This window comes from Pan troglodytes, chromosome 14, assembly GCF_028858775.2.
Source record: "Pan troglodytes isolate AG18354 chromosome 14, NHGRI_mPanTro3-v2.0_pri, whole genome shotgun sequence".
NCBI classification, from domain to species: domain Eukaryota; kingdom Metazoa; phylum Chordata; class Mammalia; order Primates; family Hominidae; genus Pan; species Pan troglodytes.
In genome coordinates, this window is record NC_072412.2 from 83,695,362 (window position 1) to 83,723,336 (window position 27,975).

The 27,975-nt window shown below is 35.8% G+C and overlaps 1 long non-coding RNA gene across 1 annotated transcript in view; it reads left to right on the forward strand.

The window, feature by feature from the left end:
- The window catches only part of LOC104001868 (uncharacterized), a 42,067-nt gene that overhangs the window by 3,836 nt on the left and 10,256 nt on the right, over nt 1-27,975 (forward strand). Inside the window, exons 3-5 of the long non-coding RNA XR_673862.3 lie at nt 12,965-13,123; nt 14,923-15,044; nt 20,246-20,300. This is a non-coding gene — a long non-coding RNA (uncharacterized LOC104001868). The remainder of the gene's footprint in view (nt 1-12,964; nt 13,124-14,922; nt 15,045-20,245; nt 20,301-27,975) is intronic.

Consider the following 27,975-nt stretch of genomic DNA (forward strand, 5'->3'; position numbering starts at 1 on the left):
TGTCAGATGCGTAAATGGTGAAGACTTTCTCCCACTCTGTGGGTCGTCTTTTACTCTGCTGGCTAACTTTTCCTTTTTTTGTTCAGAAGCTCTTTAGTTTAATTAAGTTATTAATTAAACCTGTTTATCTTTGTTTTTGTTGCATTTGCTTTTGGGTTCTTGGTCATGAAGTCTTTGCCTAAGCCAATGTCTAGAAGGGTTTTTCCAATGTTATCTTCTAGAATTTTTATAGTTTCATGTCTTAGATTTAAGTCCTTGATCCATCTTGGTTGATTTTTGTATAAAGAGAGAGATAAGGATTCAGTTTGTGGCTTGCCAATTATCCCAGCATCATTTGTTGAATAGGGTATCCTTTCCCCACTTTTATGTTTTTGTTTGCTTTGTTGAAGATCAGTTCACTGTACATATTTGGCTTTACTTCTGGGTTTGCTATTATATTCTGTTGGTCTATGCGCCAGTTTTTATATCAGTACCATGCTGTTTTGATGATGATGGTCTTATAGTATATTTTGAAGCCAGTTAATGTGATGCCTCCAGATTTGTTCTTTTTACTTAGTCTTACTTTGGCTATGCAGGCTCTTTCTTGGTCCCACATACATTTTAGGATTGTTTTTTCTAGTTCTGTGAAGAATGCTGATGGTATTTTGATGTGAATTGCATTGAATTTGTAGATTCCTTTTTGGCAGTATGGTCATTTTCACAATATTGAGTCTACCCATCCATGCGCATGGAATGTTTTTCTATTTGTTTGTGTCATCTATGATTTCTTTCAGCAGTGTTTTGTAGTGTTCCTTGTAGAGGTCTTTCACCTCCTTGGTTAGGTATATTCCTAAGTATTTTATTTTATTTTTTTGCAGCTATTGTAGAAAGAGTTGAATTATTGATTTGATTCTCAGCTTGGTTTGTGTTGGTGTATAGCAGAGCTACTGATTTGTATACATTAATCTTGCATCCTGAAATTTTGTTGAATTCATTTATCAGTTCTAGGAGCTTTCTGGAGGAGTCTTTAGGGTTTTCTAGATATACAAACATATCATATGCAAACAGTGAATTTGACATCCTCTTTACTGATTTGGATGCCCTTTATTTCTTTCTTTTGCCTGATGGCTCTGACAAGGACTTCCAGTACTATGTTGAATAGATGTGGTGAGAGTGAGCATCCTTGTATTGTTCCAATTCTGAAAGGGAATGCTTTTACCTTTTCCCTATTCAGTGTTATGCTGGCTGTGGATTTGTCATAGATGACTTTTATTACACTGAGGTTTGTCCCTTGTTTATCACTTTTGCTGAGGATTTTAATCATAAAAGGATGCTAGATTTTTTTCTGCATCTGTTGAGATGATCAGGTGATTTTTGTTTTTAATTCTTTTTATGTGGTGTATCACATTTATTGACTTGTATATGTTAAACCATCCTTGCATCCCTGGTATGAAACTCACTTGATCATGGTGGATTATCTTTTTGATATGCTGTTGGATTCGGTTAGCTAGTATTTTGTCAAGGATTTTTGCTTCTATATTCACCAGGGATATTGGTCTGTAGTTTTCTTTTTGTTTTTTTTGTTATGTCCTTTCCTGGTTTTGGTATTAAGGTTATACTGGCTTCATATAATGATTTAGGGAGGATACCCTCTTTCTCTATCTTGTGGAATAGTGTCAATAGGATTGTTACCAATCATTCTTTGAATGTCTGATAGAATTCAGCTGTGAATCCATCTTGTCCTGGACATTTTATGGTTGGTAATTTTTTTTTTTTTTTGAGACGGAGTCTTGCTCTGTCACCCAGGCTAGAGTGCAGTGGCATGATCTCGGGTCACTGAAACCTCTGCCTCCCGGATTCAAGTGATTTTCCTGCCTCAGCCTCCCAAATAGCTGGGATTATAGGCACCAGCCACCACGCCTGGCTAATTTTTGTACTTTTAGTAGAGACGGGATTTTACCATCTTGGCTATGCTGCTCTTGAACTCCTGACCTCGTGATCCACCTGCCTTGGCCTCCCAAAGTACAGGGATTACAGGCGTGAGCCACTGTGCCCGGCTGGTTTTTCTTTTTCCTAGAGTGAGAGGTCATTATCTTCCATAGAGTATTCAGTCAGTAACAACCAGAATTGAAGGTTCTGCAACATTACTGCCCCCACTGCCATTTTTCCTGGTTGAATAAATCATGGTCATGACAATTCATCTGGCTTTACTTTGATCTCCATCTTTATTCAATCATGCTATAATGTTTTCCTGATTTTTCTGCAATTTGGGGAGGAAACAGTGGCCACGAGGAAGGGGTGGGAGGTAGACAAGGTCAGGGTGGGAAGATAGTATTGAACTTTACTTCTCGAAATGTGAAAAAAAAAATGTTTGACTACAAGGCCATATGCCCCAACACTGGATTAATATCATGTTAGCAGAAGATGTCTAGTGTTGACTTTGGCTCTGATTACTTCAGTTAACTGCTTCCTTGAATGAAATATGGAAGGCAGTCCCAATGACTTACTGTATAATCCTATAATTTTTATTTAAGTTACTGGTACAAAAGTATAGATCATTTGTATTACTGACAGTTTTGCTTAATTTATTCTACTAATAACATTTGATTGGTACTTTGAATGGTAGAATCAGGACCTAGGATGATAATGAAAGTTGGTATTATTAGGTTGATGTGAACAATATGAAATTTAATGAAGATAAATGTAAGAACTGGCCCTTAGGTCCAACAAAGCAAAGTAAAAACAGGTGAGAGAAGATATACATTTGGTTTAGCATATAGATCAAACACTGTGAGGCTTTGGCTTATGGTAAGCTTCAAGAGAGACAACACTTTGGCGTGGGTGCTCAGAGAATCTCTGTAATCACAGGCTTATTAACAGAACAATAGAATAATGATGCAAACAGTGCCAGACTCTGCATTGATCAGATCACCTCTGGAATATTGTTTTAAGTTCTAGGTGCCTTAAAGCATATGGATATATATTCATATTAGATTGCTAAGAGTTGAAGTCATGTCATAGAGAAAACAAACAAAGAATGTTTGCTGGGGTGAGGGTGGGGTAGCATTATAGCTATCTTTAAATATTAAATGATTTTCCAAGTGGAATGTGACCAAGGACTGGTATACAAGATATAAGGTTAGGGTGAATGAATGATAACTAAGCCAGAGCATATTTTTTTAACATGAGGAAGATATTTTTAGCAGACAGCGCTCTTTCAAGATGTCATGGGCTGCCTCATTAGGAGGCAAGTGTTTAGCTCTAAAGGCATTCAAGAAGATGCTGGAAAAGCAAATGTCAGAAAAGAAATGTCAGAAACAAATACAAGTTATCTCATTCCTGAGAAAACTATAACTTACTTGGTAGATCCACAACTTTGGATAGGGAGGGTGAAAGGTGCCAATGATTTTGCAGATGGTCTCAAAGGCAGCAAAGGCAGATCTGCTTTTATGGGTGTTTTTAAGCTGTTCAGTCTACTTAATTTGCTACTGTAAATGTTTTGCATATTTAAAAATTGGGCTTAAATTTTTTTAAAAATAACTTTGGCTCACCCTAATGAATAACTCCCAGAATTAAAAAATTGAATAGCAAAAACAAAGTAGTTGATATGGTAAAACACATTGAGAAATATGACTGCACGTCCTGTCTTTCCTAAGTCCTATATAGCTCCATTCTTAATTTTTTTTTCAAATAAAATAGATTAGTAACAGTAAACAGCATCTGCAGAGAACTGCAGAGAACCATAGTTGTGGGAACCATAGTTGTCCTTGCTTTTATTTATTAGTCACATAACCTTTGGTGTATCACACCTACTAAAGTCCATGAAAGTAATGTCTTTATGGTATTTTGAATGAGAGTGGTTGCTCTCCGGTGTCGTTTGATTCTTTCTTCTCTTTGAGGAGTCCACAGTATAGCCACACTTTGGAGAAAAGTATCAAAAAGTGGTTTGTCTTTTGACTTTTTGACTTCTCCTTGTCCACTTCCAGCCGCAATCATCTCCCTCCTACCAGACTCTGGGACGTGAATGTGTAATTACAGCCCATTGTCTGTGCAGCAATTATAGCCTAATTTGACTTGTTGCACAGAAAGATGACAAAAGTGCTGGCTGTCAGGCAGGGTCAGAGGTCAGCCATTACCCCACGGACTACAGGCAGCAGCCTCATCAGGATTCTGTGGAAGGCTCGTCTCTGGGCAGGACGGGTCTGCAGCTGTCTGTGCGTCTTTGCAGATGACTCTGGGTGAAAACATGGACTGTTTTCAAGATAGATGATCCCAGCATGCAGTTTGGCTTCTTGCTTTCTTATCAAAGATGTCAAAATTGTTCTGCATTGAATGAAGCTATTTCTTGTGCCTTCTATATAAATTTTGAGTGGGACATGTACATAACCCAGCTTTAAGATATTTTATCAACTTTCTAGAAATAAACTTAAGATTATGAAATGGTATTTAAAAGGAATGTTAAATCAGTATGCTACATTAGTATGAAAACTCCTGTGTGTTAAATAGGATAATAACTTGGATGCAATTAAATGAATTGTATCCAGATAGAAAGTCCTAGAGACACTATAAATAAGAATCATAAAATCACAAAGTAAAACTAAAAAAGCATATCCTGTATCAGTTAACCTAGTCCTTGTAGGTAATAAATAAATATTCCTTAAATAATTTTTCTTATGTTTTGTCTATTCTACATTTAAGTCTCTGATAGTAGGCAAATTCAGATCTATTTCAAGAGAGAGAACATTTTACTGTTATTGAAAGATTCTTTAATCCCATTTTCAAATATTTGATATATTTAACATAATTGATCTTCTCCAAATTTAGACAGACATACTGGTCAAACTCATAGTCATTTCAATGAATGAAAGTAATAGAAATTATAATTGAAAGAAAATATTATGCTAAGTGACAGTGCCGATATTCTAGAAATCAGAAACAAAATACAAAATGGGCTTGAGAAAATTGGTTCATTAAAAAATATATATTTAGTAAGGGCCAATCTAAGGTGGATGGGGGCAAAAAAAGTTTAAACACAAATCCAGTTAGGTACAATAAAAAATACATTTTGATGCCAATGCACTTAATAGGCAGTATAAATAAAATGCTTTTATGAAATATAGCAATGTGATATTGTAATCTAACCAAATATGTTAGGTACCAGGAAGCATTCCTTACTATTTTATTCTATAAAAGAAGAGGATTGTATTCATTTCTACTACTCTATTTCATTATTTTATTCTTGTCAGAAAGCTGTAGTGCACTTAGAGTTTAGGGCAGGATTTTAAGCCCTAGAAAGCCAGGTAATAATCAAAGAAAAGTCATTTTTAGGTTCCCAGGCTGAGGTAAAACATAGAAGTCAGGAAATGGTTTAATAATGAGTAAGCAAACAGGAAGTGAAAGCAGTGAGCCACACAGGCCAGCTGACTTAGATGATCATGGCAGGCTCAGAGACGAAGGAAGTGAGAATTCAGCTGTCAAACCAAGAGTGTTGGCACCAGAGATTACAGTGGGTGTGTGGGGAAACTATCATCCAATTCTTTGCCTGCAACAAGGGCATTTGAGATTCATGACCATTTCAAAGATCTGGTTGTATGGCCTAATTCACCTGATCCTTTGGGTTAATGCTGAGAGAACTGCCACCATTTCCATTATAACAAAAGTACCCTTTATTGAGGAATTGTTATATAGTGGGCATAGTATAGGTAAACACTTACTCACTTATTCCCTTATTCTATATATGAGTACTGAGCTTAGAATGTGCCAATTACTGTGATACTTACTAGGATACAACAGCAAGTGAAAACAAATATGGTCCTTGCTCTCACAGCTAGGATGAGGTAGATATTAATTATATAATGTATATAACTTAAATAAATATAAATACACATGTAATTTAAAATGTGTTAAGTACTATTGACAATAGAAAGGGGTACTTGGAATATAGGTAGATGAAGAATAAAATTTGATGTAACGTTCATAATCTAGTAGAAGTCTCCTTTTACAGAGAAATAGGCAGAGGCGTGGAGAAGCTAATTCCCGAAGTCACAGGCCTACAAGAGGAGAGCTGAACTCTTCTGTATAGTCTTCCTGGTCACATACTAACTAAAACAAGACTCACACAAATGTAGAACTGAAACAGAAACTTAGATCTTGTATAAATTAATTCATTGATTTATTCAAATAATATTTGTTGAGTGGCAGCTCTAGGTACAGGGGACATCATAGAAAAAGGCCCTCTTTTTTGTGCAAATAAGACTTATATTTTAGTGGGTAAAAATAGATGAACAAACTGGCTACCTAAATATCAGTGATAAAAGAATAGCAAAGAAACAGACTCGTGTGATGGACAATGACAGAATGGCTCATTTTTCTTAGCAGTACCAGGAAAGGCCTCCCTGAAACCAGAACAGGAAGAAGCAGGCCCTTCAGAGGGCTCAGGGAAGAGTCTTTCAGCTAGAGGGAATTGCTGGGACAAAGGCCCTGAGAAGGGAATAGCTTGCATGTTTGAGAGACAGAAAGAATCTCCGGGTGGCCAGAGTATCAGGAAGAGACATGTAGGATGAGTCTGAAGAGACGTTCAGGGTCCAGATTACAAAGGACCTTGTGGGTCAGGGGTTTAGATTTTATTTCAGTTGAATGAGAAGTTTGGGGAAGGTCATTAAAGGAGACAAGGTGAAGAAGATGGGATATGATTTAAGTTTGTTGTTGTTGTTGTTTTTGACAGAGTTTCTCTCTTGTTGCCCAGGCTGGAGTGCAGTGGTACAATCTTGGCTCACTGCAACCTCCACCTCCTGAGTTCGAGCGATTCTCCTGCCTTAGTCTCCTAGGTAGCTGGGATTACAAGCACACACCACCATGCCCAGCTAATTTTAGTATTCTTAGTAGAGACAGGGTTTCACCATGTTGGCCAGGCTGGTCTCGAACTCCTGACCTCAGGTGATCCACCCACCTTGGCCTCCCAAAATGCTGGGATTACAGGCGTGAGCCACCACACCTGGCTGATTTGAGTTTTAAATGATCACTCTGACTGCTATGAAGAGGATGGATTAAAGGAGGCTACCATGGATAAAGGGAGTACCCAGGGGGGCACTCTCATATGCCTCACAGATAAGAGAGGATGGTGGCACTGATGAGGTAGCAATAGTGGAACTGGCAAGAAGTGAATGTCTTAAAGACCTTTTTATTAAAGAAAATGTCAAATGCATACAAATTTAGAAAAAAATCGTAAAATAAACTCTGACACACCCATCACCCACATTTGACCATTATCAACTCGTTGCCAGTTTTGTTTCTTATATAGCTCGCCAACTTTTCCAGATTATTTTGCAGCAAATATAAAATGTTATATCATTTCATCCATAAATATTACATTATAAATGTTTAATAGACAAGGATTTATATTTTGAATACAATACTAATTTATGCCTAAACATGGACAATAATCCTTACCTTTTTTTCAGTCCTTCTGTTAGATTTTAATCATAACAACTTTTATCAAGTACAACTTTACTGCTAATATGTCTAATTTTATGTATGTATGTATTTTTTATTGATACATAATAAAATGTACATAATAAGATGTACATATTTTAAGGGTAAATGTGATATTTTGATACATTCATATTATGTCTAAAGGTCAAATCACAGTAATTGGAATGCACCTCACCTTAAATATTTATCTTTTATTTATGCTAGTAACATATGAATTGTTCTATCCTCTCTTCATCTGCTATTCCCCTCTCCCCTAGTGTTATCAAATATCCTGTCAGTGTTCAAATTTCTTTGTCTTATGACTTTTTAATGATTTATTTGAGTCAAGGTCCTTATGTTCATATATTGCATTTGGTTGATGTGACATTTATGTCTCTCTTGTTATTTTCTTTTCCTTGTAACTTATTCATTAAAGAATTTGTGTGGCTTCATTAAGAGTGTTTGTCAATTTGGACTTACCTAATTGCATCATAAGGGTGTCATTTTATGTGTTCCTCTATCCCCTGTGTCTTCTGTAACAAGTTAGAGCTAAACGTTTAATTGACTTCAGGTTTATTTTTTTTTTTCTTTTCTTTGCCAAATGTCCTTCCATCAGGAGGTACACAATATCTGAGTGTCTCTTTTTGGGATGTTAACAATTGTTGATAATCATCACTCAGATCTCTAAATTAGCAGTTGCAAAATAGTGATAATGTAATTCTATTATTGAGAAGTAGAAATATGGTTTTGAAACATATTTTAGAGATAGCATAGATAAGACTTGCTGATGGAATTCTGATGAGAGGAAGAGAAAGACAGAAATTGAGAATGACTCATGCTTTTGGCTTAAAAAGTTAGGTTGATGGCATTGCCAATTACTGGTTTGGAGAAGGCTGAGAGCAGCTTTAGGGTATGTGGAAAATAAGAGTGAAGGATTTTATACCTTATAAATATCCAGGTGGCCATCTCAAGAAGGTGGAATAGAATTCAGAAAAGGAATCAGAACTATATAGTATAGTCACAGTATATACTTGTATTTAAAACTGGGGGTCAGGTTGAGATTACCTAGAAGGAGGTGTTTAGAAAGAGAAGAAAAGAAGTTTTGAATACTTATAAGGAATTTTGACCAATTGATCCCTAAGTAGAACCATGCTAGGAATTGAACAGAAAGGTCAACTTGTCTCAGGAAGCTTCTCCAGGTACAACAGTATAAATCCAAGAGTAGGAGTTTCCCTGTATGATACAGAGGAGAAACATTATGCTTGCTTTCGGACAAGTAGTGCTAATCTACATAAGGCATACCCCTGTACCTTGGACATCAGGAAGAATTTCTCCCTTGTCCTCAAGGTGATATCCACTAGAAAGCACTACAGTGGGTGGAGTTACAAACCCTACCTCTACTGTGCTAAGTGGAATTCTATCATGGCTCCCATGGCCCTTGTCACGTGGTGTTACTCCTGTGATTAAGTTATGCTATGTGGCAAAAGGCATTTTGCAGACGTAAGGTTACTGATCTGTTGACATTAAAATAAGAGATTACTGGGTGTGCCTAACCTAATCACATGAGTTCTTTGAAAGCAGAGAGTTTTCTCCTGGTGGCAGAGGAGGAAGTCAGAGAGATTCCAAATGTGAGGATTTGATGCACTATTGCTGGCTTGAAGATGGAGGGAGGCACATGGCAAAGAAAACAGGCCAGCAAGGAAATGGGGATGTCAGTCCTACAAGCACAAGGGACTGAATTTGTCGAACACCTTGAATGCGTTTGGAAGTGTGTTGTTCTCCAGAGCTTCCAGATAACAGGACAGCTTGCCTGATACCTTAATTTTGGTCATGTGAGTCTCTAAGCAGAGAACCCAGTTAAATCTCTCCCTCCTTCTGACCTACAGAACTATGAGATAATGAATGGGTAGTGGTGTGAGCCAATACGCTGTGGTAAGTTGTAACTCATTGTTAGAAAACTAATGTGCCTATGACATGCCAGACACTGTGACCGGCTGCTAGGAGGTATACAAAGATAATGATGCAAAAACCCGGCTTTCAGTTATTCATCCATGTAAAGACAAGAGGTGGAACTGTCTTGTCTTGAGAGTTAAACCAGATCTTTTCTTCTGTGTGAAAACAAGCATCTTCAGCCCTAGTTCCTACTGTTTCTCTTCCCCTGTAATAAGACAGCACACACCGGGAAGCTACATGACTAACTGACATAGAGCATGTAAATTTGTTGTCTGTATCAGTACAGAATCATTGAAGACTTAAGCTGGAATGTTATATAATGAATAATATCTAATATTTGCTCAAATTCATTATTATAAAAAAAATCCCAAATCTACAATTAACACAAAATAAGTACAATATCATGCAGTTATGAGATATTGGTGTCCTCCTCCTAATGCACAAATACAAGTGTGAGCTGAGAAGATATACCTGCCTGGGTTATAATTAGTATTTAATTGATCATAGTGCACCTGGGTTGTGGTAAAGTTCTTGCAGCACTGTTTTAAGTCAGTGAATGTGTGTGGTTTTAAATTATTTTTTAAAAAGCCAGTGTAGAACTAGGAACATTCTAATCAATGACATCATTTTGATAAGGAATATATACTATATAGTAATTGGATAAATTTTATGGAATGAATGTTCCAAAAGAAGCAGATTTGGCAGTGCATGTTCACCCACTGGGTGTCTCTAATATGTTAGAATTTGGTGTGTAACACATTTGAGTGGGGAGTTTAAGTACTTTCAACATCCCTTTCTGGAGGATTTTTTGAAAACTAAATTCTTTGCAGTGCACTATCAGATCATCAAGAAGTGACACAAACTTGTTACTGGTAAAGTCACATCCTTTAACTACACATTATAAAAAAAATATGCTCGTGGTCTCTCTCTCTCTCTCCCTCTCTCTCTGTCTCTTTCTCTCTCTCTCTCTTTGCAGTAGAGATGGCAACTATCTACCTAATATTTGTGCATCCCCTTTCAAACCTTTCACTGAGAGGCAGCTACCTAGGCCAGGACTGCATTTCCCAACAACCCTTACAGTCAAGTGTGGCTGTGTAGCTTGTTCTCACTTATAGACAGTGTATGTTCTCTAGTTTCTTTTCTTCATCTGCTAGCCATAGGCAGAGGATTCTTAGGCTCTAGCCTGAGTTCCAAAATAACCCCATGGAAGATGGTAGGCTGACCAGGAACACATACATTGGACGATAACAAAGGGTCAAGTAAATTTGATTGTGTTAAACTAAGAGATGTGCGTGTGTGTGTGTGTGTGTAAAGTATAAAATGTAATCATTCTGAACAATTGCTTATAATCTTTATAATCTGGACATTTCATACATCTGATTAAAATCCTCTTATCACGCATCAAGATGTCACTAGTATATTAAACCCGTGTTATAAACAGAAAGTGTAATGAAAGTCATATTCAGTTTTGCTTTTGATTTTGAAAAAATGAAGCAGATCTTTAGTTGCAGTGTGTAGACCATTGCTTGTATGTATTCTTTTATCATTAAAAAACATAACCAGATAATTATTTTAGCTCTAGTAAAGAATTTCTGCTTCCATAATTTATCTGTTGTTGATGTCATAACACATAAATTTCAATCTTCTTTAATAAATATTTGGTCCCCCAAACAAAAATAACATAATAAAAAATTCAACAAAAATTTGTAGTGAACAAGTAATGCTTCCTTCTTAATTAATTTTTAAAAAATCAATAAGCATGCATCGCTTAAATGGAAAAAGTCAAGAATTTTCTTTAACTGTATTGAAAGGTCCAAAAGTTATAAAATAAGCCCTGTAATTAATCTTTATTAATGAATGAATATAAAACAAAATAGTTTGTGTTTACTTTACTAAAGGCCACTTCTTTACCATATACCACTCAGAAATATGAAATGATATAAGAAACTTTTCAGAGAACTCATAAGACTACATATTAATGTGAAAGAAGTTTAAGAATCAGAAAAATTGAAGTGGGATAGTCTGATAAATTCAAATATATTTTCTTATATAAGAATGTCAATGGATAAAAGCCGATAATAACAATGTTTTACTGTTACTTAATTTGCCTTTGAGTTTTATGTCCTGATTCATTATAGCCTTGTCTGGAAGGGGAGGTATTGCTTTCACATGGTTTGAAAACTAAATTCTTTGTGGTGTAGTGGGTAAAACAGGCAAGTAACAACTAAAGTAGCAATTATAATGCAGTATGATGTAGCCCACTATAGAGAGCAAAAACAATGATAAGGAAGCATGTAATGGAAGAAGCAGGTAACCCAGACTGAGAGGTCAGAAACTACGTTTGTATTAAAGCCCAGGTGCTGATGAAAAGGTGGCCATGTGCAGAGTCAAGGAAGGAGTATCTAGGATGTTTCAACGTGGAACATCCAAGCTACAGAGCGTGAAGACTAAAGCAATTCCATCTTGGATGCAAATCTGCCATGTTGACTTCTGATTAACCTTGATTCTGAGAATGCCTCTCAGATTTCTACTTCATCTACTGTCACTGTAAATTCTGCCCTGAGGTCAAAACAACCTTGACCATACATCCGCCCTTTGGCAGATTCACATAGCATTCTTGCCTTTCATTGAGGGGTCCAGTTCAATTGTCCTACACATTCCTTCCCTATGGTTTATAAGCCCTGAGCATATGAGGTAACAGTGAGAGGATCCACCATCTTGTCTCATGGTCAACTGAGATGCAGACATGGCTTCTGTTCACATGTCCCTATTAAATATTTCTTTCTAAGAAACTGTATCTGTCAGCCTCTTTCTTCAGTGTCTCAGCATCCTAGGCTGTTGGAGGTAGGTTTGTGTAGACCTTCTCACCGCTGGAACAAAGTGTGAACAGGATGTTAGTTCACACAGCCTTATAAGTCATTTGAAGAGCTTTGAGCGTCATCTTAGGAGCACTGGAAAGCTAATAAAGGGTTTTAAGCAGGATAGAGACACAGTATTGTGCTGCAGGATGTTTACTTGTGTAACAGAGTCGGGAAAGAAGAGATGGGCTGTCAGGTTACCAGTGTTGGAATGAATCCAGGGAAGAGATTATGGTGGCCAAACTAGGGTAGTGGCCGTGGGTGTGAAAGAAGCAGATTCAAGAGACACATAAGGGTGTCCATTGGATTTAGTGACTTTAGAGAGGAGAGGCAGGAGCTGAGGGCTTCTTTTACTTTCTAATCACTTTTTGAGTGGGTTTCTACTTAACTTTTGAGGTCAGGTTACTAGCCCCTCGCGTGATCTCAAATTGAGGATTTTAGTCCTATCTCAGACCCAAATGAGAAGCAAAAAGCCATCAAAGCCTGTCAATGTGGTCTAACATCTGATCTCTCCCCTTCAACCCAGGAGCCAGGAGACCATCCCAAGTTTGTATTTCAAATAGTTCTATTTTCTGCAGTCGATGCTTGTTCCTCATTCCTGCTATGTACCAGAAACTTAGGAGTTACTCATAATTTGAGATGGTGGGTTTTGATGTATTCTGACACATGAAGGTTTTGTGCTATTTTTTCCCTGCTCCCTTCAGATTTACTCTGTGGCCCTCTGAGACTCCATGTAACAGCAACTGCATTTTAATGCAATGGCAGCTATGAAAAACACAAAACTATCAGTCATTGTCAAATACTCCATAAATGGAGACAGAGAAGGGGTTCAGTTCTCTGTGTAACAAGGACAGAGGAGAAAGGTCAGTGATATATCATGTGGTATAGGATTTTCCCTTAAGCAATCTTCCGCTAAGACTTGCTCACAGTGTGGAAGCTTTTGTCTGCCCAGAGACTGAATTCTAAAACCACTCCTCAACTTAAAGTTCCAAATATTCAACGCTCTGTATAGCATTGGAGAAAGCGTAGAAGATGCTGCAAATGCATTTAGGGAAAAAATTAATTTTTGCCATTCGTGAAGTCCAGGAACTAATATTAACAGTTGTTTAACTTATGAAAAATTAATTAGATGACTTATAAATTATGTATGTGGGAAAAAGAAAATCTGTCAATGGGTGGTTTGAGGATTCAGAAGAGCACTTAAGTTGATAACAAAAGGTATTTTGTGCAGCAGGTCACATTGGGGTAGGCTTTTATTCTTCTTTTGTGCCTGAAAATGGTGAATACAGAATTGTTCTTATGTAACTCCCTGGTAGTGAGGGAACTAGTCATTTCCATAACACATTTATCATTATGTGTGTGTCTGCTATTTAGAAGTATAGAAGAGAGTAGACAAAAATTTAATGAGAAAGTCAGAGAACTGAAAAGTCGCTAGAACAGCTAGAATATCTGAATGCTGATCCCGTCTGCCTAGCAACATGGCACAACCTCATAATGAGCCCTTCTCCCAGATCTCTTGAGAAAAGAATAAACACAGCAACCCTGGAAGTCAAACTCATACATGTGATATAGAAATTAAACAACAGATCTAATTCTGAAACAAGTTTAGATTTATCTGTATTTTAAAAAAATTGTAGAGCAATGAAATATATTTTCTTACTTAATCTGACTTTTAAAGGAATATTTAATTTATGATACTTTTTTCTGGTTAATTTTATCTTTTCCATACCAAGTAATATAGGCAGTTGCAACATCCATGAAGAGTTGTTAATTGGACCACAAGGTACTAGAAATGTTCAATCTCACTTTGAAAGACACATTACAAATATGAATATCAATTAATATGCCTTAAAAAAGTTATATAAATCTATTTTTGGGAAAATGTTTATTTTGAATAATTAAAAACAAAGGTGATTTGAACTCAAAATAATTTATTCTAGTTTAAATTTTATAATGAAAAGAAAAATAACGATGATTTAGGAAACAGCTATTCTGAGTTAACCATATATTTATCTTCACTTTCAACCTTTGTAGGCATAATTGGAGTCTCTAGTATAAATCAAATAACAATCTTCAATTAGTATATCATAGATGATTAAGCATTGTATGAAAGAAATCAAATTCTGATACTCTCTGATTTTCTACAGCTGTTTCCCTTTTACTCTTTTCCTTAAGCTTCTTAAAGATGAGATATGTTGTTTTCTGTATTTAAAAAAATTAGTGCAATTAACACTAAGCAGCAGTGTCTCAAATAAATAGGAAGACATTGATAAATTTGGCCAGAATTACAAAGACTTCTAAAAGAAAAGTATTAATATACGTATAGGATGGTCTAAAATTCAGAGAATACTTTTCTCCACATACTGAATAATCAGGTAGTCATTTATAATTCCAGGTGGGTGTGGCTTCCTTCATTTTAGGGAAGACTGACTAAGGGCTTCACTGTATTGTGAATACAGTGAAGTATTGTAGTATTCCACTGGTTTTCAAGGTAATATTACCCTTGAGATTTTATCTTATACTTAGGATTCTACAGAAAAAAATTATGCGTGAAAATATTAACTGCAACTTTATGGTCAACTCTAAGGTCCTCTTTTAATCCACAGATGCCCAAATACTAACTTAAAACTGAGTGAATGAAACATGTCTCATTATATTCTAGGCATCTGCAGTGTCAAATCTACAGAGACAAGTGCACCTGGAGACAAATGACCAGACTACCATAAAACAGAAGCTTAATTATGTTCACTTACATTTTCAAATTATTCCCAACAAATTACCCTGGTAGGTGACACATCCATCAAGCCAAGACTCTAATTTCACATTCACAGTAATATGTTTCTGTAAACTACTGTAATAAGGTTTTAACTAAATTTTCCCCTTGACCTTACTGTGCTGAAATATTGCAGGCTGTGTGTTTTCCAGTTTCTCCAATTAATTTCTGACCTTGGTGCTGCCTGGGCACAATGAGGCAAGTGAAGGGTGGAGATCAGATTTAATTTTGAATTTCCTGAATGCTGCTGGTCTGTATCTCAACTTGAACATTACTTAAACATGTTATTTTTGGTCAATGACTTTTTTATGCAGCACACTGGACAGATATAATTAAGCAGGCTAAGTTTTGTTCTCAGCTGTCCTCTAAGTTCTTGCATGGGAACTTGGAGTCTCAACAGGAAACACCTGTATGGTGGTTGTATACCAAGCATTCCCAGAGAATTAATATATAACATTGTTCCTGAGCTTCTCAAGCTATTCCCCAAATAGAAATGCCCAGCTGTATTTGAAGGCTGTATTTTCAATTACTAGTGAAAATGCAAGCTTTTAACTTAAAAGTAAACTTTATTATAAAGATCTATTTGGCTTAGCTATATTAAGGGTCAGCCTCATCATTCGTTTATTTCGTCATTCAATATTAGACTTTTTAAAATTCAAACAACCTTTATTGAATGCCTACACTATGTAAGGACTGTGAAAGTATAAGAGAAATCAGACTTAGGCCAGGCACGGTGGCTCATGCCTGTAATCCCAGCACTTTGGGAGGCCAAGGCAGGTGGATCACCTGAGGTCAGGAGTTCCAGACCAGCCTGGAACTGGTCTGGAAACCATAGTGAAACCCCATCTCTACTAAAAATACAAAATTTAGCTGGGCATGGTGGTGGGTGCCTGTAATCCCAGCTACTTGAGCGACTGAGGCAGGATAATTGCTTGAACCTAGGAGGCGGAGGTTGCAGTGAGCCGAGATCATATCACTGCCTGGCCTGGGTGATAGAGCAAGATTTTGTCTCAAAAAAAAAAAAAAAGGAAAAAAATATGTGTATATATATGTATACATGTATTTGGTGGTGTTCTTGCTGTTGTTGTTGGTTCTGTCTCTCCGGTGGGCCCTGTCTAATACATTGGGGGCCTTTGTCAGTTTCAGCCCCAGCTAAGGATGGGAAAATAGATTCCTCCCAAGAACTTGCAGTTACAATCTTCTCTCATTCAGCTATAGAATTTGAATTTACTACAACAGAGATGTCTAGATGACATCTAGTTAAGAAACTGAAGTTATCAGGGATCTGTTCTGCCTCCATGGAATATAAGAGAAGCAAGCCCAATTCTAGTCAATGATGATACATGTTCTCCCAGACCTCACAGTATCCCTACAGATAAAGCATCAACTCAATAAAAAATTAGGATTTGTATTCAAAACATACACATAACTACTAAAATTCAATAATAATTTTAAAAAACTATATAAGTTGAAAAATTGGCAAAAAAAATCTGAATAGACACCTCGCCAAAGAAGATATACCGATGGCAAAGAAGCTATTAAGATATGATGAATATTATGTCATTAAGGAATTGCAAAGTAAAACAACGATGCAACACCACTACATGCATATTATAATGGTGAAAATCCAAACACTGCTAACATCAAATGCTGATGAAGATGTGGCGCAAGAGAAACTGTCATTCATTGCTGGTGGGAATACAAAATGGTACAGCCACTTTGGAAGACAGCTTGTCGGTTTCTTACAAAACTAAATATAGTCTTACTGTAAGATCCAGCGATCACATTTTTAGGTATTTAGCCAAATAAGTTGAAAACATATTCATACAAAAATATGCACATAAATATTTACAGAAGTTTTATTCATAATTGCCAAATCTTGGAAGGAAGCAAGATATCCTGCAATATGTGAATAGATAAACAAACTGCAGTATATCCATATCTTACTGAGTAATTACCACTCATGGGTTTCAAGTTACTTAGTGATAAAAAGATGTGATCTGGCTGGGTGCCATGGCTCACACCTGTAATCCCAGAACTCTGGGAGGCCAAGGCAGAAGGATCGCCTGAGCCCCCCAAAAAACTTGTAGATAAAAGTGCATAGTAGCTTTATTTAAAATATTTAAAAATTGGAAACAATCCAAATATCCATCAACAGGTGAATGGAGGAGCAAATTATGTTACAATAAAATACTACTCACCAACAAAATGAATAAACAATTGATACATGGTACAGTATGAGTGAATCTAAAATAATTATGCCAAGTAGGGGAAACCAGACAAAAAAGAATATGTGCTGTATGATTTTATTAATATAAACATATTGGTTAACATGAGAACTCATTTATGTCGTCATAGGCTTTATGAAAAAACATCAACAGCAAGAAAAATAATTATAGAATGTCAAAATTGGAGAGTAAGAAATAAGATGGAATAAAAATACTATAAATAAAAGAAATGAATATAAATTAAGATCAGCATGGTTGAGTATTTTTCTCAAGTAATGTTTAGGGCATTGTTATACATGGAGTAGGCAAAGAGTTGGATCTAACTAAGTTTGGAGTTTGGTGAGGAGAGTATGTCTAAGAGCAAAGCAGCAAGTGACTGAGGATATATAATAGGAAGTTATAAGCAGAGTTGAAGGAATATAAGCTGAAAGCAGGAAAGAAAAATTTTGAATGGAATTAGGGTCAAAGACAAAGTAGAAAATTCCAGTATAGCCAAAGAATTATTGGAATTTGAGTACTAGAGACAGTGAGCTAGAAAATAGGAAGCATTACAATTAGTCAAAAAGTAGGATGATTACACCTGAGATAATAGAAGGGGTACAGTTATTGGAAACATCAATATTTAGGATATTAGCCTGAGAGTGGGTAGCTAATGTGGGATAGAGGGCAAGATCATTGGAGTAGAGAAGTCAAGGAACTGAGAGGCCAAGATGTTGGAAGAACAGTCCACATAGATACTGAAATTGCTAAGAACGATGACAATCACATAGGATAGAGTGACAGTACTCTGCTAAAAGAAACTTTTAACAAATGACAGGAATAGCCCAGGGAAATGCACAGAGGCAAATCTTAGGATAGAAAGAGCTTCAAAAATGAGGCTTTTTTAGGGAGTAAGGAAGGTAAGCATTTGGAAATGGTAATTATCAGTAATAACTTCTCCTCATCACCAGATCTAAAGACGAGATGACTGTGGGAGGAAAAAATGCTCCATTTGAGAGAGCTGCCAGGGAAAGAATTTCAGGGGAGAGACAGGTTTCCCTCAGATGAGGAAAGTGAAGGGAACACTCACAAGACAGTTTGAGCATATAGAGAATTTCTTTGGTTACAGATGTGAGTACCAAGAAATATTGACAAAATTGTTTAGGAAGAAATCTTGTTTATGTGTGGACTATGAATAGATTTTGTTCTGTAAACTGTGTACTTAGGCAGATGTTTATGCGAAGATGGTTGTTGTGGTTGGCTTCCCATTCAATAAAGACAGCCTCTTTATGGTCAATATTATCATTTACAAACATCAAAGATGTTCTTTTTTTTCCCAACCATTATAATGTGTGTATGTACATATGTATGGCTAATATCACTAACCAGGCTACAATTAACTCAATTTAAGACCCATATATAAACCACATAGAGAACAGAAGTGTCAACACAGGCACAACATAATTGGCATATCTCAGATGGGGAACAGGCATTAACCAGAACTTGTAAGAACACTTAGTACCATAGTTTCCTGTTTGTCTGCTTAAACAACAAGCGTCTTCATACAGCTCTGATATTTCTCAATATATTGAATAGGATATGCTCATTCTCATTGACTAGAAGGTGCAATTCCTATTTTAGTGAATCCCGGTTCCCCATTGCCTTAGTTTACACAAAGCAATGTGCATTGCAAGTGCAGAGGAAGTTTGAGGGATGAGGTTGGGATTGAGGTTCACTCTGCCAGGACACCACTCGCTTCACTTTTCCCGAGATTTAAGGAGGGCAAAGGGAGCTGCCAGCGCCACGAGCTAGCTCCCACATCAGTAGCCCACCTCTCAAACTTTAAGTGGCCTGAAGAAGGAAAGTTAATTGCTCTATAATTACAGCCTTGGCTGGGTAAACTCATTTTCAGGCAGGTCATGGAGACAAAGAGCTTGTGTATTGTCTTTCCATGCAGTGACATTCATAGTGGGATGATTTTGTATGCTTTGAGGATCTAGAATCCCACTATCCTGTCCTATGTGTGGTCAAAAAATTCTTAATATTTTTGCATTACATAACTTAAACACTAGACATTATTTTTCTATTGAACCCTGTTATTTAGCCTTTGCATAGTTAAGGGATCTAAAAATTGCAGTCATCATATGCCCAAAGTTTTAATGTGACTAGATCAAGCTGGCATATTAAAAATTTTAAGGAAGTTATTCAAAATATGCATCCTTTTAGGAAACTTTAAAATTTACCAACAAAACAGTTAAAGTGGAATTTATTTTCTTCAAATTCCTTTATAATGTCTTTAAAAAACCCCCAAAAACTGATGACTCCTGAATCCCACTACTCTTTATAGAGAAAAAAAAATACTGTTTTTAAAGATTTATGCTACTTTTAGTTTCATAATATCTCTGGAGACTATAAATTGGTGCTTTCTACAGAACAATATATCAAGCTTGTTCTTTAAAGTTTAAATAGCTGCTAAAACTAATATTTTAAAAAAGAATAGAATAGCTATATCATTTAATTGTCTATTATTCTGTCATTTAATCAATTTATGCTTTATTTTTATGATTCTCATCAAAACAATAGCAATGTTCAAGAATTTTTAGTCAACTTCAGCTTGAGCAATAGTGTTTAAACATGCCTATTATGCAAATTATTTCTCAACATTCTTAGAAAACATATCTGTGTTGTTATTGTTTTATCATTTCTATCAGTTTAGATAGCAGAGGTATTAGTGAAACTCAACACATCTTTAAAATTTTTCTGAGATCTAATAGCTGTTCATAACAGAAATTTCTCTTTAGGAAAAAAATTTCACTGATGTTTGAAGCCTAAATTCATTCCATAGACAATAATCAGGAGTGTAGTATATGTCTGGCAGTCTACCAAACAATGAGAATGTGGATATGAGAAACATAGAGTCCTCTAGAGAAAGAGGGAGAGATTCCAATAATTCAGGGAACTCTCCTCAATGAGAAAGTATGTTTAAGTTAAATTTGTAATGTTAGTTTTTCCAGGTAGAAGAAGCAGAGTGGAGAGAGGACATTCCAAATAAAATGAATGGTATGTATGAATGTAGTATGTATGGAGTGATGGGGTACAAGTATAGTAATTCAGTGTGGCTGACATGTGCTTAATAGGGAGAACAATGAGGGAAGGGGCTCAAAGGGAAGATACCTGTCAATCATGAGGGACTCTACCTGCCATGGGATTTGTTATTTGTCTCTTGGTGATGGAAAGCCGTTGAAGGATTTTTTTTTTTAAGCAAAAGAGGGCTGGACTGAATTTATATTTTAAAAATTGTTTTGGCAATCATGATCATCCTCAAGTTATCAGTTGAATGCTTGTTATATGTATTATCATAGTTAATCTTCAAAAACAAACTGTGAATGAAATACTACTATTATTCACATTTTACAAATAAAGGAGTTAAGGAATGTGTCCAACATCATTCATCTATTAAGTGACGGCGTGTTGGGATTTTAAACCAGGCCGTTTAAATGAAGCCCCTCTCTTAACTTCTACATGTCACTGCCTGAGTACATTCTACTGTAGTGCAGAGGATAGGGGATGGGCAAAGGGACTATTGAAATAGAGTAGGTAAAACAGTGGTTGATGAGAAACAAATAAACTTAAGAATTATTTAAGAGTAGAGTGTCCAAATAGCTGGTTTTGAATTGGACCATCAGCATTTGAACTGTCTGAGAAATATACTGAGAAATATTTTATATTTTTAATTAAAAAGTATGATTACTACATTATGATACAATTTGTGTGCAAGTCTCCTCGCCCATTCTCTGGGGCTACATTGTGAGTAATTCAGCTTATTTGCTGTCTGGTTAGCCGAAGCCTTATTATACAATCAAGGCAGATCACAACGGCCAGCTGCGTGGATAAAATTTCTATGAGCTTGTCCAACAGGAGATAATATACAGACACACTATATTGCTCAAATTTTCTTTTCATAAATATAATATTCATGCTTTTTGTTCAGGTTTTATCTTTGTCATATCTTTATGTGCTTTTTTCAGGAAAGAAATATTTGGTGGGTTTAATAGGCTGATTATTCTAAATCAAAACCTTTGTTCAACACTGTCTTGTGATAATTAAAAGAAAAATACTGGTTTGTTGTAAAGAAAGCTACATTTGTATGGTAGAAGGACTTTTTTTCTAGTTTTTATAGTCACTAAACATACTGGTACATTTACATCTAAAATACTAAATACATACCCAAGAGTGTTCAAATATTTCATGATATGGTTTCTTTCTGATAATTCACTATAGTATGCCCTAAATAATTGTATCTGGATTATCAATAGAGTCCCATCTAACTCAGTAAAAAAGGCAATGCTCTAACCATGTTCTGTCGGGTCTTTCATGACTGATTCAGCTGTTTCAATCCCCCGTCCCCTGTTATCTACCCAACATCATTTTCCATCCCCCTCCTCCGTCACTTACTCTTCCTGGCCATATTGACTGCTTTCCTTTTCCTCAAACATGCCAAGCACTCAAGGTCTTTGCAATTGCTGCCCTCATGATTGGGACACTTTTCCTTCAGTTATCCAGATGGCTGGCTGCCTCATTTTCTTCGAGCCTTTGCTTAAAATATCGCTCGATCAGAAAGGCCTCCTAAACCACCCTACGTATACCACTTCTTCCAAAACTCTTTCTCTCTTACCCTGTTTCATTTTCCTTCATTGCAATATCCCCAACAGATATAGTATACATGTATTTGTATATTTGTTTGTCTCATAGCACTAAGATGTAATCTCCATTAAGTCAATACCTAGGATATAATATTCACTGACTTTGAATGGAAAAATATGTTAATAAATGAACAACAGGAAATTTTTTCCACCTAAATGCACTGCTCCTCCAAATTTGTTTAAAGTGGTTTAATGTATTTTTCAATTGCTTTATCTTGGCAACATGGAAAGAATATTTAGCATTATGAATACTCTATGAAGGGATCATTGCAAATATTTAAGGTTAGGTCAGTGAGGCATAGATTTAATTTTGTTTCATTTTTAATATACCATTCACTTCTTTGAAAGCAAAATGTCTTTTTAAAGAACAAAAACTATATTAAATACACACTATCTAAATAAAACATAAGGATATTATAGATTGTCGTCAAAAACATTTTTCATATTGTCAGTACGTATTTTGCACACTATAGTTTATTAAGTATTGAGAATTTTTTTTGGTAAAAGCTAATTAAAGAATCCAAAGAACCAAATTACCAAATTGATGAAGTCAGGGTGAGAGGAGTTAATTAAGGTTTTAGCTATTGGTGTGTAAACAGGTGGTCATTGCATTAACCCAGACTGAAACCCAGATTGAAAAATTCAAGAAATAATTAGGGGAAAGGAGAGTAGAGATGGAAAAATACGTTGGTTTTGATATCCTGTTTTACATCCAATTTTAGTTGTCCAATAAGTAGTAATCGGAATTGTAGATCTGAATCTTAGAAGTATGTTCTGGAAGTAAATATTTTATAACTTTTAGAATATATACAGTCATTGAAATTATGTGGATAAGGAAGATTACTTAGGGAGGGTGTATATGTCAAGGTGAGAAGGTGGAAAATATTATTTCATAAATGCTTAGTTCACCAATTATTTTTACACCCATTACAGTTATTTATTATTCTTTACTGTCTCTGCATTTATATTCCTCCATTTTTACTGTGTTTTTAATTAATTTCTTTTTTCTCAATAGGTGATGCTAGATGTATTTATTTTATCACTTTATTGAAACAATCGACTCTTAGTTTTCATTAACATTTTAATTGCTTTTTTGTTTTCTATTTTTTTGATTTTTACTCTTTATAATTTCCTTCCTTCTACTTTTTTGAGGTTTACTTCGTTCTTCTTTTTCTAGTTTCTTGAGTTACATGCTATGGAAAGAGAAAATTTAAAGTGTCATTTTTTTAATGTAGTTATTGTATACTCTATGTTCTGTGATTCAGTTTTTGATTTTTAAAAATTCTGTTTGGCTATTAGGTCATGGTTGAAGCCAAATATTAAGCCTCTAATTAGCACTTGTCAGTGAAAATCTTTGGTAGAATAAAAGATTGTTGAATATAGTGCAGTATTTGTCAGTTAGCTATTGCTATCACAATTCTGTATAACCAGCTACTCACAAATGCCAGGGACTTAAGACAGCCATAATTAATCTCATAGATTTGTGGGCTCACTGATGGGCTCAGCTGTATGGCTCTGTTGATCTCAAGTGGGTTTGATCTTTTGTCTAGGGTTCAGCTGGAGGTGAGTTGATGTAGGTTTTATGTGGCTGGGATGGCTGAATTCTTTTGCCCAAACAAGCATGTTTTTCTTGTGGCAATGGCAAAGGCGAATGAGAGCTAGCTCAATAATGCAAGCACTTTTCATGTTGTTGGTCATGTGACACCCAATAACACTCCATCGCAAGTCAAGTCACAAGACAGAAACCAAAGTCTAGGGGGTGGGAATACATAATCCTCTTTAGTCAGACTGCAAACATCCCTTGTCACAGAGAATGGGTACAGGGGTAGATGGAGAACAAGAGCTCTTACTGAAATTAATTGAAAACACAATACAATTATAGATAGCTTGACTCAGTATTATTTTTAAAAGCTTGATGGCACCAGGAGAAGAAAGCTAACCAATGCTCAGATGAAGTACATTTTGTATCAAATTTTAAAATGCTTTGAATGTTATATTTTAAAATATGCTTGTCATCATAAGCATCCTTTGCTCCTTCCTTTTTCAGAAGCCCCCTGAAGCACACACACACACACACAAAGTTGAACCTTACGTCTTGTGAAATTAACTGTTCATTTCAAAGCTGTACTTATGAATTGGTGGCGAAGCAAACACCATGAAATCAGTCTCTATACTTGGATGTAGACAAATGGTATTCCACTGTTAGAAATATCTTAGATTCTGTCTCCAACATTAATATTGATCATTCGATTTTTGTTTCTTGTTATTTATGTGGCGTGTTGTTTTCCTTCTCTTCTTTTTAAACTTTTTGAGTCATTTCATTTTAGAAATGTATTTACTTTTTAACAGTCTCATCCAATAATCTGCCTTTTAATCAGAAAATTTAATCCACCAAGTTTTATTGTGCTTACTCATTTGTTTGGAATTCTACTTACTAATGTTTCTGTTTTCTCTTTGTTTCTGATTTGCTTAATTTTGATGGTTTATTTGATTTTTCCTTTCTTCTTTCTTGCTTTCTATTGAATTGGTAATATTTTTCTCCTTTATTCCCTCTACTAGTTTGGAAATCATACATTGTATTTATATTTTATTATCACATACATATTTGACTCTAACTTTCTATAACTCAGAAGTTATTCTATATCTCCAGCTGATTTATTTATTTATTTATTTATTTATTTTGACAGAGTCTGACTCTGTCACCCAGGCTGGAGTCCAGTGGGGTAATCTCAGCTCACTGCAACCTCCACCTCCCGGGTTCAAGTGATTCTCCAGCCTCAGCCTCCCGAGTAGCTGGGACTACAGGTGCACGCCACCAAGTCTGGCTAATTTTTATATTTTTAGTAGAGACAGGGTTTCACCATGTTGGCCAGGCTGGTCTCAAACTCCTGACCTCAGGTGATCTGCCGGCCTTGGTGTCCCAAAATGCTGGGATTACAGACATGAGCCACTGCACCCAGCCTCCTGCTGATTCTTAAACAAGACAAGGTACTACATTAAACCTTCCTCCTATTCTGCACCCTTATCTCCATGTGTCTCTGAATATGATGTCTGTGTCACTTGACAAGATTTTTCTCTTTACCCTTAATAACCTTTATTTTTTGCCATGGTATATTTAAACACAGGCTTATTTTTATTTAACCCTCTTGGTACTTGATGTTCATGGTCTAAGTTTATCTTTCTTCAAATCTAAAAGTTCTTAGCTATTCACTTTCTAAATATAATTTTTCTGCCATTCCTTCCATTTTCTTTCTTTTTTTTTTTTTTTTGGAGTGCCAATTAGCATGTGTTGAGTCTTCTCAAACTCTTTTCCATCTCCATTAACCAGTTTTTAATATTTTTAGTCTCTTTATCCTTCTGCAATATTCTGGCAGAATGCCTCAGGATTTTCTTATGTTCACTAGCTGTCTCTATTACTAAAACCAATTGAGAGGTTTTCTGTTTTAGTTTTTTATTTCATTTACTATATTATTTGTTAGATTTTTACTTCACTATTTTTTTCTGTTCTTTTTTGCTATTTTATATTTTCTTTTTTTTCCCCCAGTGGTCTTGTACTTTTTATATCTCTTTGAAGATCCTTAACATATATGCTTCAAATTGATTTTCATATTTCTCTATTATATTTTCATATTTTATCTAGACTGAATTTACCTCATGGCTGCTGTTCCTAAATTGGTATTCTTCGTGAATTTTGGAATATCAGTTTCCAGATCCATCTTGACTGGAAGCCTGTCATGGTCTGTAGTGTGGCTAGGCGGCCTCTATCTCACATCAATATTGTAAATAGTGCAATCCAGATGCCAGGCTATTGGGTGGTGTAGTCTTCGCCTCATTTCTTGGCATTATCTACTTCCTCTTGTCCCCCTAGTGATGCAATTGTATAATAGTTCTAACCATTGATTCACATACGTGGTGAGCACCACTGTTCTGAGCTTCCATCATGGCAGGGAGAGCCCCACTGAAGCACCTCATTTCAGGTTGTGAATTCTTACTTAGTCCTATCTCCAGCGGGCCACTTTCAGTTTTTATCATGCACTGGAAACCAAACTGCCAGTAGGCTCTACTTGCTTCCATTTCTGGAACAAGCAAGCCCCATCTACTTTGTGTTTCGTTTCTATTTCTGATCAAGAACATGGATATTTTGTCTTTGAGAATGGTTTTATCTTTCTGATTTCCTGTATTTTGCTTCAATTAAAATTCTGATGGGAAATGGGTGTGAATTTATAACACAGGAACTGGATACTGTTCATTTATTGATAAAGTGGAAATGGCAGATATATTTCATTAAGCTAGTTTAGTATTCTGGATATCACAGTTGCTAGTAGTGATGCTCATGCTACTCTTACTTAGGCAAGTGGTTCAGTGGCCTTTGGATGGGGAATGAAATAAGAATTTGGTGCAATTTTCTCTGTATAATGAAAGTAAGACAGCTAAGTTACTTTTTGAAATACATACTTTGTTACATATACCTTGTCGATTCCAAATATTTGTTTGCTGAATTTAATGACATTTTATTTAATTTTATTTGTTGGAAACCTGGGCTTGATACCTCATTGTCTGCCAAAGATCAGATGTCCTCAATGTAACATTCAGCGAGCAGAACCAAAATATACTTTAAATATACTTTGAAACCTTGTTATAAAAGATTAATGAACTTTCATTCAATGGGTACTTTTTTTCTTCCTTCAAATTTTCACATGACTGATAACTTATCAATGTGTATTGTATGTTACAAATGAACTTGTCAGAAAAGGAATTATAGATATCCAGGAACCAGAGATAACCTTGAGACTCATTTCCTATGCCCCACCCTGGATAATGTACAGAATGTTCTTTTCTTAGGGAAAAATGTTCATTATTGTCAGAAAATGATTATTATAATACATTAGTCTCAGAGTTATTGGGGTTTTATATATTGTAACGTTTATTGTGCTTTTATAGTATACAAAGATATACAGGAATATATGGGATACAACCGCAATAAGTACAACATGAGAAGTTGCCATTTTGCTCTTGATGTTATGAGAATATCATGTTTGACGACATGCTTGTAATGGAAATGGAAGGGTCATGATTCAGATAATCTTCAAAGGGGCTTGAATGGTAAAATATTTGATAAATTCTTATTGCACTTGGCAAAAACAAACATCTTCCACCCAGAACAATTTCATATATACTATTTAAAAATATCTCCTGTTTTTCTGAAGTTGACAGTTAACATTTTATGTAGCATGTGAACCAACTTTTCTTCAAACAAGAATTCAAGTTGTTAAACAGCTGTCGTTGTAAGGAATGTTTACCAACAAAATCATTGGTAGAAGTAATTCATGGGGATAAAGTAAGGAAGAAAAAATTTACCAAAACTGAGACTAAGTTAAATTAGAAGACTTTCATCTTATTCAATGAGTCCAATCTTGAGATGCTTATAAAAAGAAAAAAAAAATGAGGACAGTCTCAAAACATCCATAGCACTGGACGTGTAATGTTAAAGAGAGAATTGTGAGACCAAGGCATAAAAGAACAAGAAGAAGGAAGCCTGGGATTTCAGATCTCCTAAACACCATGGCTGCTCCACAATTTCTGAAGAAAAAGGGGCTCAAAGCTGTCTTTTACACTAGTATTAAAAGCCATTTTTTTTATTTTTTAACAAGGAGTATCGCTCTTGTCACCCAGGCTGGAGTGCAATGGCGCGATCTCAGTTCACTGCATCCTCTGCCTCTTGGGTTCAAGTGATTCTCCTGCCTCAGCCTCATGAGTAGCTGGGATTACAGGCACCTGCCGCCAAGCCCAGCTAATGTTTGTATTTTTAGTAGAGATGGGGTTTCACCGTGTTGGCCAGGCTGGTCTCGAACTCCTGACGTCAGGTGATCCGTACACCTAGGCCTCCCAAAGTGCTGGGATTACAAGTATGAGTCACCTCACCCAGCCAAAAGACTTTATTTTTAATATTTTAAAAATAATTTCAACTTTTATTGTAGATTCAGGGATGCATGTGCAGGTTCGTTACATGGGTATATTGCATGCTGCTGAGG